Source organism: Nycticebus coucang, chromosome 11 (assembly GCF_027406575.1).
Source record: "Nycticebus coucang isolate mNycCou1 chromosome 11, mNycCou1.pri, whole genome shotgun sequence".
NCBI lineage: Eukaryota > Metazoa > Chordata > Mammalia > Primates > Lorisidae > Nycticebus > Nycticebus coucang.
Window position 1 is genome coordinate 6,194,346 of NC_069790.1, and position 17,240 is coordinate 6,211,585.

Sequence of the window (17,240 nt, forward strand, 5' to 3'; positions counted from 1 at the left end):
GAAGAGCCACATACACTGGAACTGGAGGGTTCAAACCCGGCCTGGGCCTGCTAAACAACAATAATAACTACAACAAAAAAATAGCTGGGCGTTGTGGTAGATGCCTGTAGTCCTACCTACTTGGGAGGCTAAGGCAAGAGAATCGCTTAAACCCAAGAGTTTGAGGTTGCTTTGAGCTGTGATAACAGGACATTCTACCAAGGGTGACATAGTGATACTCTGTCTCAAAAAAAGAAAAAAAAAAAAAAAAGAATAGGCAGAGGTGAAATAGAGGACAGTGACATCCTGATGGTGGCGTTGGGCTCTCCAAGGGGATGCTGTGTGCAGGGAGACAGTGCCACAAGGAGCTCGAAACTCTTACAATTTGCTATTGCTCCTGTGTGTCTTTTCGTGCGAAGGTGCTACAATATATGATTCGGTAAACAAAGAAATAAAGCAAGGGAAAGTGAGAATTAGGATTTGTGGAATTTAATGGACAATCGTGGCGTATTTTAGAAGATGGTTGCACAGCGGCTCTGAAGAAACACCAGTCTGGACTAGGGGAGAAGAAATTACCCTAACTTTCCTGGAAGGCTGTACAGGAAAGTGGAAAATTGTTCAAATATCTGTTCAAATAGTATACTGAAGTTTAAAAAGTTTTAAAATTATTGGTTTGGAGGTTTCAGCAGTGTCAATGTAATGTAAGATGAGATAAAAAAAAGCAGAGGGTCAACAATGGGTCTAGATTTGAAAATCCAAAAAACCTGACAGGTGAATGAAATGCATGATCCTTGTCTGGAGTCTGGGTTTGAAATCAAAATAAAATGAATGTATCAAAGTTGTCATAACAACTGGGCAAACTTGAATATAGCCATACAACACATTGCGTGGAAATACTGTGTTGATGTCAGTGTCGAGAATTGTGAGATGCAAGTGGGAGAACTGGCTTGGAGTTATTTGTGAAGACTTGGCAGGAGTTCCATTCTGTAGTGGTTAGGGGTTAAATGATACACAAAATATACTCTATATCGGAGTGGTTTAGGATGTGTGTAATTTTGTGTATGTGTATAAAATTCAGAGCCAGATTAGCAAAGTGTTGCAAGTTGATTGATATAGGTGAGGGTATATTAATGTTTCTTGTGTCATATCTGAAACTTTATGAATGTTTAACAATTTCCAAAACAAATATAAATAAGACATTAAGTGGTGTAAAGAGAAAATAATGAACTCAAAGAAAATAAAATCTCCATGCAGAAAGAAGAAACGAGTAGTTTGAATTATTCAGTAAACAATAATTAAATAACTATTACAATGTTCACCCTTTTTATTGATTTAACATTGATTAAGTTCTACTGGAAAGTAACAGTAGAGTAGGCATTGATATAAAGCTAATTTTTTATATTTCAAATTGGGAAATGAATATACAATACATAAAACAAACAAAAAACCCCAATACCTTTAAAATTATTTTATTCAAGGCATAGGAGCAATGACTTTGAGAACCAATTCAAATAATGCAAGAGGCTGCACCTGGGGAGGCCTCCCATATACTTGGATGTGGTAGAGTCTACTTAAATTTCATGATTAGCTTTGTCTTACAATTAGCTATGTCTGAGTACACGTCATAGTTTTAAATAATTATTAATATTAAAATATTATAGATTCTTAGTAGTTAAATTAAGCAAAACGACATAATAATTGGAAGACTATTCTATACAACAGGCAGGCAGGGTCTGGACTGGACCTCAGGAAGGCTGCAGCACCCCCTATCTGACTGTTGGGAACATCTCACTGCCCCCTCTTCCTTCTTATTATAAATTAGTTTACTTCACAGTCAGGAAAATGCAGCCCTTGAAAGTTCCTCAATTTATATCTTACAGATTTAGCACAGGTTAAAGGCCAAAGTCCAGGGAAAGTTTATGGTCTGACCCAGGCCAGGTTTCCACACCTGGATCAATCAACTCAAAGAAGGGAGGGGCTTGGAATAATGGTGGCATTTCTCAAGGAAATACGATTGAGAAATGAGGGTGCTCAGAAAGTTTACCCCACTTCTAAGTGTCAGGCTTCCACAGATTCATAGACACTGGCCAAGGCCATGAGACAAAGGACATCATTAGGAGTGGTGTAGTAGGCAACTTGAGTGCCATATTGTTTTCAAAATAGCCTTATTGAGATAGAATTGACAATCCATGTAATCCACCCAGTGCAAGTGAGGAGTAGAGTTCAGTGGTTTTTAATATATTCAAAGAGATGTGCAACTCTCATCACAGTCCATGCTAGAAGATTTCATTACCTCAAAAAGAAACTCCGGTGCTCGCTTCCGCAGCACACATACTAAAATCGGAACGATACAGAGACGATTAGCATGGCCCCTGTGCAAGGATGACACGCAAATTCGTGAAGCGTTCCATATTTTTGCAAAAAAAAAAAGAAGAAGAAGAAGAAGAAAGTCTGAACCCTTTAGCCATCCTTTCCCCAGCCTCTCTCACAGCCTTAAGAATCCATTAATTTACTTCTGTGTTTACAGAGTTCCCTAATTCTTACTCTCCTATGAACAAAATAATAGAATATATGAACTTTTGTGACTAACTTCCTTTGGCATAATGCTCTTAAAGTTACGTCACGGAAGGGCATCTATCAGTATGTTCTTTTTATGTCCCAATAATATTCTATTGTATGGATATTCTACATTTTGTCCATCCATTTATATGTTGATAAAAATTTAAGTTATTTCTACTTTTGACTGTTATGATTAATGCTTTTATGAATAACTGTGTACAGTTTCGGAGTGAACATTTATTTTCATTTTTTTCTTGTGTATGTATCTAGTGGTGGAATTGCTGGATTGTACGATAACTCTTTGCTTACCTGTTTGAGAAACTGCAAGACTGTTTTCTATGGTGGTAGCAACATTTATATTCCTACCAACAGTGTATAAAACTTCTGATTTCTGTGCTTTCTTCTCACTCCTGCCAAAACCTACTGTGATCTTTTTTTGATCCCAGTGATAGGAAGTGATATTTCATTGTAATTTTTAAAGGCATTTCCGTAAAAGCTAGTGGTGCCTACCATCCTTTTCATATGGTGAGTAATCTTTCATTTATTTTCATTGGAGAAGTGTCTACTTCAGGCCTTTGTCCATTATTTGTCATTTTTTCCTTTTTTATTTTTGACTTAGATGTTGCAGATACCAGTCTCTTACCAGATCTATGATTTGCAAGTATTTTATCCCATTCTTTATCTTGTGTTTCACTCTCCAGATGGCATCTTTCAAGCACATTTCAAAAAAATATGAAGTCAAATGTGTCTGTTCTTTGTTGTTGTTGCTGTTGTTTCTTGGATCTTTCATGTTATATCTGAGAACCCATTGCCAAGTCAAATATCAGAAAGATCCATAGCTATGTTTTCTTCTAAGTCTTTTGATACATTTAGCTCTTCCACTTTTGCTTTCTCCATTCTCTTTTCCCCTTGAGACAGAGTCTCACTGTTTCTCTGGGGAGAGTGCCACAGCTTCATCATAGCTCATAGCAACCTTAGTCTCCTGTGCTCAAGGATCCTGTTGTCTTCAACTTCAGGTGCCCACCAAGGTCTCCATCTTTCTCAGGCTGGTCTTGAACTCCTGAGCTTGAGCAACTCACCTTCCTCCTAGAGTGCTAGGATTACAGCATGAGTCTCTTCTTTTTCAGTACTTTGACTATTCAGAATCCTTTGTAATTCCACATGAATCTTAGAATCAGCTTGTCAATTTTCTTAAAGAAGAAAGCTGTAATTCAGTTAGGAATTGTGTTGAATCTGTAGATCAGTTAGCAACAACATTAAGTCCTCTGATCCGTCAACGTAGAATGTTTTTTCATTTATTTAGATCTCCTTGATTTTCTTTCAGAACTGTTTTATAGTTTCCAGAGTATAAGATTTACACTTCTTTTTTAAAAGGTATTCTTCAATGCTTTGTTCTTTTATGAAAGCATTATGAATGGAACTTTCTAAGCTTCATGTTTGCATCACTTTCCCTTGCCCCCAAGACCTAAGAGCTGCTGCACACACAGTGGGTTTTCGTTACAGACGATGAACCCCAAATTTGGGAAGCAGCAATCTTTAAAGAGGATGCGAGCCCGCCTACCCATCATTTGCCCTGGAGGTAGATAGTCTAATCATCTTGGAAGGCAAACAAGTCTTCTCTCTACCCTGGAAGAAGTACTATTTCTATCTTCTAAAGATATATATGCTATGCAAACATTTTTGGAAAGATATTTTAGAACAAAAGCTGGTACAAGATGTACAGAAACAACAAAAATCTATGCAGAATTATCTTGAAGTTAATAAATGTGTGGCATGGGGAACAGAATGCTCTACCAAAGGATGGAGTTCTGTACGGGTCATATAGTCATTGTATGCAACATAACTCAATTCTGGAGAGACCCAGAGAAAGAGTCAACTGAAACAAAATAAAATTAAAAGATAGCAAGCATTAAATTGTACAAAGGGAGTTTATTTTTAATAATCAGAAAAAAATTTGGAATCAGTAAAATATAAAAGTCTGAAATAATTGGGTCCCAAATAATGTAAAATACAGATTATTAACAGATGAAAGAAACAGGAAAATGACACTATAAAGTACTTCACCAGAAAATTGAGTAATTCTGAATTAATAGATATAAGCATTCTCCAGGTTATGAACAAGATAACAAGGTTTGTTCTTAATTTGAATTTTTATGTAAGTTAGAACAGGTACATTTACCTATTACCTGTAATAACCTCTATTTGTAAGTGCAAGTTGTACCTCAGTCAGAAGTTTGTATCTCAGGGACTTACTGTAACAGCCCCTGTTCATAAGTTGAAGTGGTACGTAAGCGAGATGTTCTAACTTGTGTAATTACTTTGTATAATTAATATGGTAAATTCTAGTTAGCAAACCAAAATATTGTAACACTCTTATAAGACAAACGCAAACAATGCATGACACTTTGATTATACAGGATGGCCATAAAGTTTGTGTGCAATTTAAAATAGTTGATATAATATTTCTAAATAGATAACATTAATAATTTCAAAGAATGAGAACTGTACGGGATATACTGTTTAACAAATGAAACAAAGCTAGAAGTGTCTTTAAAATATACATATAGCAAGTGGTTAACCAAAACTACTAAATTACTTAGATGTTGGTTACCCACAAGTATAAGAATTTTATCAGAGTAGGAATATTATCTGCATTTATAGACTCTTTAGCAAATATTAATATTAAAATAAATGAAATAAAACCCTGCTGGACAGGGGAAGCATGCCAGTGAGTGAATTAATATCTCTAAATTCTTTCATTATTAAAAAATAAAGCATATAAATATGCTTGTAATGTTTTCTGAATAGTTATCACAAACAATATCAAAGACCATGTGCTACATATACTTTCTCCAATCAGAGGCTTTTCTTTTCACTATCTTGCATGTTTTTCACATGCATATTCATACTTTTTTTGATAAACTGTTTCGTTTTTTGTGTGGTTGCTGCTATATACACCCTGTATAAATCCTGCCTACACCAGCATCATTAAGATGCTCTTTTTCTTGTAGAGCTTTAATTGTTTTACCTTTATAATTAGACGTTTATAATCAAATTCATCTAGATTAGATTTTTGCCTATTTAGTCAAAATTGATTTCTCCTATGACTGGGGAATTAATTAAGCATTAGTATTGAGAAGACCATCCATTATACAGTTTTATCTTTGTCCTAAATCAAGTGACATTTCGTGGTTCTGTTGCTGAGCGCCCTGTTCTTTTTCCTGGGTTTATTTGTGTGTTCTTTCACTATAATCACAGTGTTGTGATCATCACGCTTGATGATAAGAACTGCTATTTGGTAGTACGAATCCTCCAGCTTTGCTCTTTTCCATGATTGTCTGTCTTTTACTGGCTCTATGCATTTCCACATAGATTTTTAGAATTAGCTTGCTGGTTTAGACACACACAAACACACACACACGTGCATAAAGTTGCTGGTATGCTGATTGGTATTGCATTGAACCTATACATCAACTTGGAGAGAGTTGTCACTTTCAAAATACTGTGTTCAGTATTTCAATTCACCCATATGGTATGTCCTTACATCTGTTTATATTTCCTATGCAGAAGTATGCTAATATTTACTTGACTTATTCCTAGGTATTTGATGTTGATTGATGCATTTGTAAATTATTTTTTCTTTCAATTTCAGTTCCTAATGTTTTGGGCTGGTGTAAAGATGTAAAATTGATGTGTAAGTGGGTGTGCATGAGTCTCTCTTGACCATTTATAAGTGCAAATGCTAAACATGCTTACTAAATTCTAATAGTTTAATTGAAGAGTATACACATTCTACATACAAATATGTTTTCGTTTCTCGTGTTTCTTTTTTCTTGTCTATTTCCCTTCTAGAATGTTCAGAAGTATGGGAAAACAAAAGTTTATAGTGGATATAGTTTATTGATACTGATCTCAAAAAAAAAATGCTTTCAACATTTCACCATTAAGTTCTTTCAAAATAACCAATTTGGTTATTTAAAAGTAACTTCTTTCTTATAAAAAGGACACGGGCATTTGAATGTTTATAGCAGCACAATTCACAATTGCAAAGATGTGGAAACACCCAGTGCCCACCAATACATGAATGGTTTAATAAAATATAGTGTATTCATACCATGGAGTACTTATTCAACCACAAAATGAAATGGTGATCTAATATCTTTTGTGACAACCTACATGGAATTGGAAACCATTATTCTAAGTGAAACATCATAAAATGGAGAAATAAACTCATATGCTCAATACCAAGTTGGAACTAATTGCTCAATACTGAAGGGCACCCATGGAAGGAAGTAAATCTCAATGAAAATCAAGCTGGGGGAGGAGGGATAGGAGAGGAGGAGGTGGGCAAATTCACACACAGTGGGTACAATGCACAGTACCTGGGTAAAGGGCACACTTATAAGTTTGATTCAATCTATACAAAAAACAAAGTATAGACACAAAATACGTATATCCCCTAATGTTCTGAATCTTAAATAAATAGAACTAAATGCTTTCACCTAGGACTATTTAGAAAACTATTGTTTAATTTCCAAACATTTAGAAATTGTCTAATCTAAAATAGCCAGGCTTTGTGCCAGGCACCTGTAGTCCCAGCTACTTGGGAGGCTGAGGCAAGAGAATTGCTTAATCCCAAGAGTTGGAGGTTGCTGTGATGCCACAGCACTCTACCAAGGGCGACATAGTGAGACTGTCTTAAAAAATTTTTTTCTAGTCTAATTTAAATTATATATTTTTACCTGTTACTTCCAGAGACCAGATATTTTGATCTTTTTAATTCAATCTTCTGAAATCTCTTGTGTCCTGCTTTAAAGCTAAGCATTGGATCAATTTTGAAAATATTCCATTTTACTTGCAAAGAATGAATTTATGAAGTTACTGAAGTATTTTTTTAATATATATCTCAAGTAAATCAAGTTTGTTAACTTTTTTATAGTTTTAACTAACAAACTCACTAATTTATTTATTTGCTTATTCTGGTCCTGAGAAAATTATGGTAAATTTTGATTAATGATTATGGATTTGTACATTTCTCAACTTCTTTGTTACATATTTTCCAGCCACGTTAACACTTGCAAGGAATTTTACAATTTTTATACTTTCCCATTTAATAACCTTTTTATTATTTTAAATTTCCTTCTTTATGTCTAGAAATATGTCTTCCCCTAATATAATTAATATTGGCATAATAACAGCAGCTCTTTTGGCTAAAGTTTGCATGAAATATTTTTTCGTAACCTTTGCTTTCCATCTTTCTTTAAATGTATCTCTTGTAAACACTAGATCTGGTCTTTTAATCTAGTCTGGCATTGCTGTCATTTAATTGGAGTTTTTGATCTATTTAAATTTAAAATAATTATAGTTATATTTGTGTTTAAGTCTACCATCTTGGTCTCCATGCTCATGGTCATATAAATAATTGCCATTTAAAGTCTATAGTACCTATATTTTGAAGAATATAATCTACGGCTATTGGTTCCTCTGGTAAGCAGCAGAGAGGCCCATCATCCTCATCCAATACTTCTGAGGAGTGTGCTTGCTGTATTTGTCATGGCTTAGCCTACTTCTGATTTACTCCCACTTCTATAGTCTAGTGCTCCAGGTGTTTCAACTGAGTTTCCATAGTCTCTTCTACAGTTCTATACCTGTGATAGCTCCTAAATTCCAAGTTTGGGCCACCAGCAGTGTAAAGTGGCAAAAATCTATTTTCTACTGTAAAGTCATTGTGCTGGATGCTTTGCTTCTTGGCCTAGATTCTTTGCTTCTTGACCTAGAAGCCTAACTGACAAACACTCAAGAGAAAAACCTGTGATGTGTGTTGATACCACTTCCTCTCATCCCTCCTTTAGCTGAGGGTCTTACTCCCTCAAGTCTTATCTGCTTCAGCAGAATCAAATTTTATTTTTTTCCTTTATGCCTTCATAATATGTTCCAAAGCTCTAAGAAATACTTTGACTTGTTATTAAAATATCAAGTTTTCAATAAAAAATTTTGAGATATCCAAAGGAAAATATGGCCCACACAGAAGGGGAGAAAAGAAAAAGAAAAGGAAATAAAATGAATAGAAATTGTTCCTGACAAAATCCCATAGAGTGGATTTGCTATACAAAGATTTGAAGTTAAAGATATATATTCCTTTGCACTGAAATATACCACAGAAAAAGAGTTAAAGGCATTCAGAAAAAGAAGAATATTAATAGAAAAAGTTAAAGAAATTCACCAAAAGAAGAATATTAACAAAGTGATTGAAATTACACACAAAAAATCAAATAAGAATTTTGGAATTATAAAGTAGTGTAATTGTGCTGATTTCATACACAATTTGGAATGCTTACATTGTACTAGTTAATATATGGTACCCATAAATGCATGAATGTATTCATGATCTACCTCTTTATGATTTAATTAAAAAAATAAAGCAGTGTAATTGAATAAAAAATCATTAGATAAGTTCAATACCAGATTTCAGCAAGGAATTTGAAGACAGGTTAATAGAGATTACCCAGTATGAGAAGCAGAAAAAAAATTAATAAAAATGGAAAAAGCAAAAGAAATCTGTGAGACACCAGTAAATAAATTAACATACATAATTATAATCCAGATAGAGAGGATCAATAGAAAGAGTCTGAAAAAGTATTTTAGGAAATAATGTCTGAAAATTCCATGAATCTACAAATCCAAGAAACCCCAAAATGCCACATAGATAAACTTGATGTTGAGTACACTGAAAAACATGATTAAAGTGTTGAAAGACAAAGAAGGAGAGACAATCTTGAAAGCATCAAGAAAGAATTGGTTTGTCTGACTTTTCACATACAAGCCATTCTTGAGGACATTAATGCTGATTTCTTAGCAGAAGGCAATGAGATAACATGTTCAAAATGATGAAGGAATAAATCCTATCAACCAAGAATTCTACATCCAGCCATGCTATTCTTTAAAAATGAAGACACCTTGGGGCAGTGCCTATGGCTCAAAGGAGTAGGGCACCCGCCCCATATACTAGAGGTGGCAGGTTCAAACCCAGCCCCAGCCAAAAACTGCAAATAAAAAAAAAAGATAATAATAATAATAATAAATTAATTAAAATGAAGACATTTTAAGATGATAAAAACTGATAGAGTTCTTCTCCATTAGCAATATTAAAGAGAACACTTTAGATTAAAAGGAAAAGACATTAGATAGCAACTTGAATCCACCAAAGACATAAAAGTAAACCTGTTTAATGTAAATGCATGCATAAATATAAAAGTCAGTTTCAACATATTTTTGATTTGTAACCCCTCTTTTTTCCTATATGATTTAAAACTCAATTGCATAAAAATTTTATAAATCAGTCTTGTTGAGAACACAACGTATAATTTATGACAAAAACAATGTATATGGGAGACAGAAATATAGAGGAACAAATACTCACATACTATTAGAATTAAATTAGTATTCGTTCAAAATTAGGATGTTAATTATAATATCATTGCATTGTATATTAGAGAGTTCAACTGGCCTTTGTTCCTGATTGTTTGATGGTAGACTCTGAGTCACAGAAATTTTCTGAGCAATATCTATGTCTTTGTTATTCGTGAATTACTTGGATTACATCTGAGTTTTTGCTAATGACTTAGGTTAGGGGCCAGTGATTCGTAGTTGTAACCAGAAAGAACAACTATGTGAGTAGATGTTTGGGACTTTGAGCCCACCCACCCTGTGGGGAGGAGGTTGCCTGTTGATGGAGTTAATCATGTGGTCCATGATGAGATCAATCATGACAACATAGTGAAGCTCCAACACTGTCTGGGACCTCTAAGCTCAGTGAAGCTTTCTGGTTGGTTAACACATGAATGTGCTGCAAGAGTGATGTGCCCTTGATACCACAGGAAGAAGGATCAAAAGCTCTGGGTTTGGGATCCTTCTAGCTCTTGCCTTAGGTGTCTCTACATTGACTGTTCCTAATTTGTATCAATTATAATAAAACAATAATCAATAAAACAATAAGTAGAGCACTCTCTTGAGTTCTGTTAGTTATTCTAGTAAATTATCAGGCCTGAAGGGGGATAATAGAAACTTCTAGGACTAGCGGCCAATAGGTCAGAAATGTGGGTGGTCTGGGGATCCCTGAATTTGTGGCTACAAGATAAAATGAAAATAGTTTTGTGAGGAGGTGTAGGAAACCTCCTAGATTTGTAGCAAGTTCATTATAAGTGTCAGTAGCCTGGTCATTCCTGAAATTGTCACTGGCATCCAAAGTAAGAGGAGTCCTGTTGATTAAATGATTGGTCATTTAACCTATGAAGTCTGTCAGTAGCTCCGAGTGGTTAGAATCAGATTTGTATTGAAGTGTTGCAATATAGCAACCATTAAAATATAAGTAATACATATGTAGTAAAATAGATGAGAATAAAATAAAATGGTACACTATAAAATAGCTACTGAATACACAAAGAAAGCAGTAATGGAGGAATTGAAAACAATTCCTTAAATGATATAAGCCATATGGAAAAAAATAGCTAAATGGCAGAAATAAATATTTTCTTATCAATAATTACATGAAATTTAAATAGATTAAACTTTCCATTGAAAAGGCAAAGATTGGCAGACTTTATTTAACAAACAAAATCCTTCTTATAAGAGATGCATTTTCTGGTCCAAAGACATAAATAAGTTAAAAAGGGAAAAACATTAAAATAAAGTCCATGTAAACAATAACTGAAAGAGTATTCTACTATGACCGTTTCCCCATTGTTTGATGACACGTTCTTCATTTCCCTCTGAGATGTCTCCATTTGTAAGGATACCAGCTTATTATGTGGCCTCTACCCTTGTGACCTAATTATCTTCCAAAGGCCTCAACTCCATGTTTCATCACATTGGGGTTGGGCTTTAACATGTGCATTTGGTGGAAGCACAAATGTTCAATCTGTAACAAGGTCATTTGCCAAACTTGGGACTTTTCTGCTATTTTTTCTTCATTTTTTTTTTTTTTTCTAAGCCTTGCTTCTGGAGACACTGATAACACAAAGTTAGATATTTTGTTATTGTTCTAGTGCTCCCTGACTCACTGTTCATTTTTGGAAATCTTTTATTCTTCTTGTGGTTTAGATTACAGGTAGTATGAACTTGCTAAGGCTGTCATAACAAAATGCTGTAAACTGGTGGCTTTAAACAACAGACATTTGTTATGTCACAGTTTGGAGGGCGGAAGTCTGAAATCAAGGTTTCATCAGGACCATGTTCCCTCTGAAGCCTGAGGGGGAAAATCTTTCCTTGTCTTTCAAGTTTGGGCAGTTGCCAGCATCCTTCGTGTTCCCTGGGTTACAGACACATCTCTCTAGTTTCTGCCGCTTCACATGCTCTTCTCTTCTGTGGCTCTCTGTGTCCAGATTTCCTTCTTTTGAGGAAAACATGTTCAATGAGATAACATGTTCAAAATGATGAAGGAAAAAAATCCTATCGACCAAGAATTCTACATCCCACAACATGCCTTAACTGAAGACATTTTAAGATAATAAAAACATAGAATTCTTCTATCAGTCATCGGATCGGGCCCAATTCTAATTCAACATCACTTCTTCTTAACTTGGTTATACTTGCACAGACCCTATTTATTTTCAGAAAGGTCACATTTATAGATAGTGGCTTTAGAAGAGCACCCTATCTTACTGGAGGACACAGTTCAACCTTCAACAGATCCTTCCTAGCAATATTTCTTCAGGTTTATTGACTCTTCTGTTGCCTCTCTTTTGCCACTGGGTTCATTGAGTGTCTTTTATTGGTCATTGTGTAATTCAGTTTTAGAATCGCATTTAGTTCTTCTTTGTATTTTCTGTTTAGTCCTGAGATTTTCTATTATAATGCTTATTGTTGGGATATTTGCTATTTCACATTCATACTTTTAAAAAACTGGTTAAAAGAAGCATAATTCTAGCATCTGAGTCATTTGGTGTTGGCATCACTGGATTGTTTTTTCCCCTTGTGAATTGAAATGTTGTTTGTTTGCTTTTCATATGAACAGTAATTTTTAAAAATTTTGAATATTATGTTATGAGACTCCATGTCTTATTTAATTTCAAATGAAAATGTTGATATTTTCCTTTATCATCTAATTGATCTAGTTGTATTTAGGCCACAATCTTTGGGACTGACAGTTGTGATATTAATCTAGTTTCAAAACCTTTGTTTTAGTCTTTGATTCTGTCCCAGCTATGCCTGGAACTAGGCAGTGTGCTGTAAGTTCATTTCCCTTGTTGATGGTATTGATTAGGATCAGATCCAAACATATCCAGCTCAAGGCTGAGCTCTGGAGTTCATAAAAAATGTATAGGGTTGCTTTTCCTATCCCCTTCATTTCTATGATCTCTTTGGAAATCTCACATTCCCTGGGGATTCTCTGTTTAGTCTTCAAACTGAAAACTAAGGCCCTTTGAACCCAGTTCACCTGAGCCCTTTTGAATCATGGCTCTGTTGAACAGAGTTTTAGCTGATTTTTGGGGTTTTTTTTTGCAACGTGGGTGCTCATATCACCATAGGATTGCATGAGAGGTAGGTACATGATAACAGAAAAAAGGGGAAGAAAGAAAATCATGTCCACACTCTGAGCATTAGGTCTTTTCTTTCTGGACCACAAGCCTAGTGGGTTTCTCCTTATGCACTTTCTGTTTTCTGGAAGGGAAAAATGGCAAACTCACCACTACTTTAGTTGTAAATCAAATTCTATAACAGGATTTTTCTCTGATTCACCTGATGGTATTTATGTAAATACCGGTAAAATATAAGTTTCTTTATACATTCTGTCTTGGATTTATGGTTGTATTTAGCAAAAGCAAAAGGAGAAGGCATGCTTACGCTGATCCACATGGAAACAGAAACTGTTTTATCTCTTCTTCCCTGTGCAATGGATGTCATACGTTTCACTTTACATATACACTCACACTTCATTTTTAAAATTTTTGTTTAAACAGAATTAGCAATCCTCTCTTCACTGCATGGTAGTGCAGGACTCTAGAACTGACCATGTAACTAACTGATGCAACATGATATCAATGGAAAAAATGATAATTGTTCTGTAGCCCTTACATTGTCATTAAAATATTAAAAGTATCTCAACATTGGGTACAAATATAGAAAAAATAGCCAAAATAATAATTTGCTACATCATACTTTAAACATTAAAAACATTGAGAATTAAAATATTCATTTTTATGTATAGAGTATATCAAGATTAGTCTTCTTTTTCTCATGGTATAGCTTACGATATGGAGCAGTATGTTTTCGATGCCTTGGTGAGTTATCATACTTATTTGTAAGTTTGGTCAGCTTCTAAAGTTCCTTTGTTTTGAAAAGAATTTGTTAAAGGACTTTACTGATGTCTGATTAACATACAACAAGCTGTATACATTGATGTATCCAACTCAAAGAGTGTGACGAATAGTATGCACCCAAAGAAACATCACCACAATCTATGCCATAAGCCTACTCATCACTTCTAAAAGTTTGCTGCTTCCTTCTTATTTGTTGTTATTATTTGTAATAAGGGCTCTTAATAGCTACCCCTTTAGATATTCCTTAAGTAAAAAAGTGTTACTGTTACCTTTAGGCAAATGCTGTACAGTTGGTATCTGCAGCTTATTTATCTTGTATATCTGAAATTTTGCACTACTTGACTTATATCCCCCACTTCCCATAACTTTCAGTCTCTGGCAACCACCACTCTACTTTCTGCTTCAGAAAGATTCATTGTATATGTGGTATCATGTGGTATTTGTCTTTCTGTATCTGGCATCTTTCACTATGTTTAGTCAAGTCACAAGTGAAAGGATTTTCTTCTCTCACTAAGCAACAGTTAGGTTGCTTTCATGTCTTGACTATTGTGAATAATGCTGCAATGGACACATGAGGGCAGATACTTCATAAGTTTTCTGATTTCAGTCCCTTTGGATATATATATATACCTAAAAGTGGGATTGACGGACCATAAGGTAATTCTGCTTTTAACTTCTTAAGAAGCCTCCATCCTATTCTCTATACTAGCTGTACCAATTTATATTCCCACCAACAGCGTACAAAGATCTTCTTTTCTCTACATTCTCACCAATGTGTTACTTTTTGATATTTTTAAATTATGGCCTTTCTATAAGGTAGGAGGTCAGCTCTCATTTTGATTTTGATTTGCGTTTCTTTAATTATTAGTGATTTTGATCACCTTTTAATATATTTGTTGGCTATTTGCATATTGTTAGAGAAATGTCCATTTAGTTCCTTTGCCCCTTTGTAAAAATTACATTATTTGTTTATGCTTTCATTTTTTGCTCTTGAATTATAGGGATCTCTTATATATTATGGATATATTTTTTTTTATGGTAAAAATATGTAACTTTATTTTTTTTTTATTTATTTATTTTTTTATTGTTGGGGATTCATTGAGGGTACAATAAGCCAGTTACACTGATTGCAATTGTTAGGTAAAGTCCCTCTTGCAATCATGTCTTGACCCCATAAAGTGTGACACACACTAAGGCCACACCCTCCTCCCTCCATCCCTCTTTCTGCTTCCCCCCCCCATAACCTTAATTGTCATTAATTGTCCTCATATCAAGATTGAGTACATAGGATTCATGCCATATGGCGAGGGTGGCAGGTTCAAACCCAGCCCCGGCCAAACTGCAACCAACTATATTATGGATATTAACACTATGTCAAATATATGGTTTGCAAATATTTTATCCTGTTCTAATGGTTGCATTTTCTTTTTCTTGATTATTTCTATTGATGCAGAGGCTTTTTAGTTGAATGTGTTCCCATGTATCAATTTTTATTTTCGTTGCCTGTGCTTTTGGTGTTATAGGCAAAGGGATTATTGCCAAGGCCAACATTCAGAGGGTTTTACCTTTTTTTTTTTTTTTTGAGTTTTATAGTTTTGAACTTATGTTTAAGTTTTTAATCAATTTTGAGTTGATTTTTGTGAATGACATAACATTCTGGGTCAAATAGGATTCTTCTGCATGTTGATATTGAGTTTTCTCAACACTATTGAAGAGATTATCCTTTCCTCATTCTGCATATTTGGCACTGTGGTTAAAGATAAATTGATCATAGATGGATGGATTTCTTTCTGGGCTATTTCTGCTGCTCTGTATATATCTGTTTCAGTGCCAGTACCAGACTGTTTTGATTACTTTAGCTTTGTAATATAATTTGAAATCAGGACATGTGATGCCCTCATTTTGTTTTTGCTTAAAATTGCTCTGGCTTACATGGTATCTTTTGTGATTCCAACGAATTTTAGGACTTTTAAAATTTATGTCAAAAATGGCATTGAGACGTTGATAGAGATTGTTTTATATTTGTGCATCACTTTGGATAGCATTTTGAAAATAATTAATTGATTTCTTTCCATGGATGTAGGATATTTTTGCATTTATTTGTGTCCACTTTAACTTTTGCATTGGTTTATTTTAGTGTTCAGTGCACAAGTCTCTCACCTCTCTGGTTAGATTTATTTCTTGGTATTTTATTCTTTTTGATGCTAACGAAAGTGGGATTGTTTTTATTTATTTCCTTATCAGAAAATTTATTGTAAGTATGTACAAATACAGCTAATTTTTGCATGTTGACTTTTTTATCCTGCAACTTTGTTAAATTTATTGATTAGTTCTATATGTATATGTGTGGTGTAATCTTCAGGGTTTCCTACATACAAGATCATGTCATATGTAAACAATGATAATTTTTCTTCTTCTTTCTTGAATTTTATGCCTTCTTTCTTTTTTGGCCTAATTTGCCCTGGTTAAAATTTCTAATGAGGCATTTTTTCTGGAACTGTGTTTGCATCACACCCTGTTTTCTCTAGTGTTTTGGAGTGCTTCTTTCCCTAACCTGTCATATTTTCCTTTAAACATGTGTGTGATCAATACTCAGATGAACACTTAGAGGGAACCTCTGGTGATCTGCAGGGTTCCTTCTTTGTACATCTTTGTCTTTACATTTGTGGTCTCTCCAGACTTTCAAGTCAGTTTGTTTAACTTGTGAAGTCTGTAGGACTCTGTCTGGGTTTCCCATGCCTGGGCCCTGATTTGTAACTACTTTTGTTTTTTAATATCCCTTAGGTTTTTAAATTTAATTTTAATTAAAATCGTAAGTGTACACATTTATGGGGTTAAATGTGATGGCTTGAAATACAATGTGGAATGCTTAAATCAAACTGATCAATATAACTGTCACCTCACTTACTTACTTTTTGTGGTAAGACATTTATGATTTATTCTTAGTTATTTTGAAATATATCCTTGTATTGTGCACATCTGTCAAGATCCCACCAAATGTTCTCCCTTCTCTCACCAATTCCTCTCCCTCCTCCCCTTGCCTCTTCCTCCTCTCCTTTCCCTCTTGCTAGACTATATTAGTTTTTCATCATTCATATGAGTGTGTAAGTGATCATACATTGGATTCATAATAGTATTTAGTACATTGGATACTTTTTTCCCATTCTTGAGATACTTTACTAAAAAGAATGTGTTCCAACTTCATTCAGGTTAATATTAAAGATGTAAAGTCTCTGTCTTTTTATGGCTGAATAGTATTCCATGGTATACATATACCACAATTTGTTAATCCATCAGGGGTTGGTGGGCATTGGGGTGCTTCTAAGACTTGGCAATTATGAATTATACTGCAATATACACTCTGGTGTAAACTTTTTTGTGGTA

The 17,240-nt window shown here is 34.4% G+C and overlaps 1 non-coding gene across 1 annotated transcript; it reads left to right on the top strand.

Annotated features, from left to right (window-relative positions):
* The first annotated feature begins 2,289 nt into the window (after positions 1 to 2,289).
* LOC128560489 (U6 spliceosomal RNA) lies at positions 2,290 to 2,396 on the top strand. The gene has a single exon (XR_008372987.1). It is a non-coding gene; the product is annotated as a U6 spliceosomal RNA (small nuclear RNA).
* The last annotated feature ends 14,844 nt before the right edge of the window (positions 2,397 to 17,240 follow it).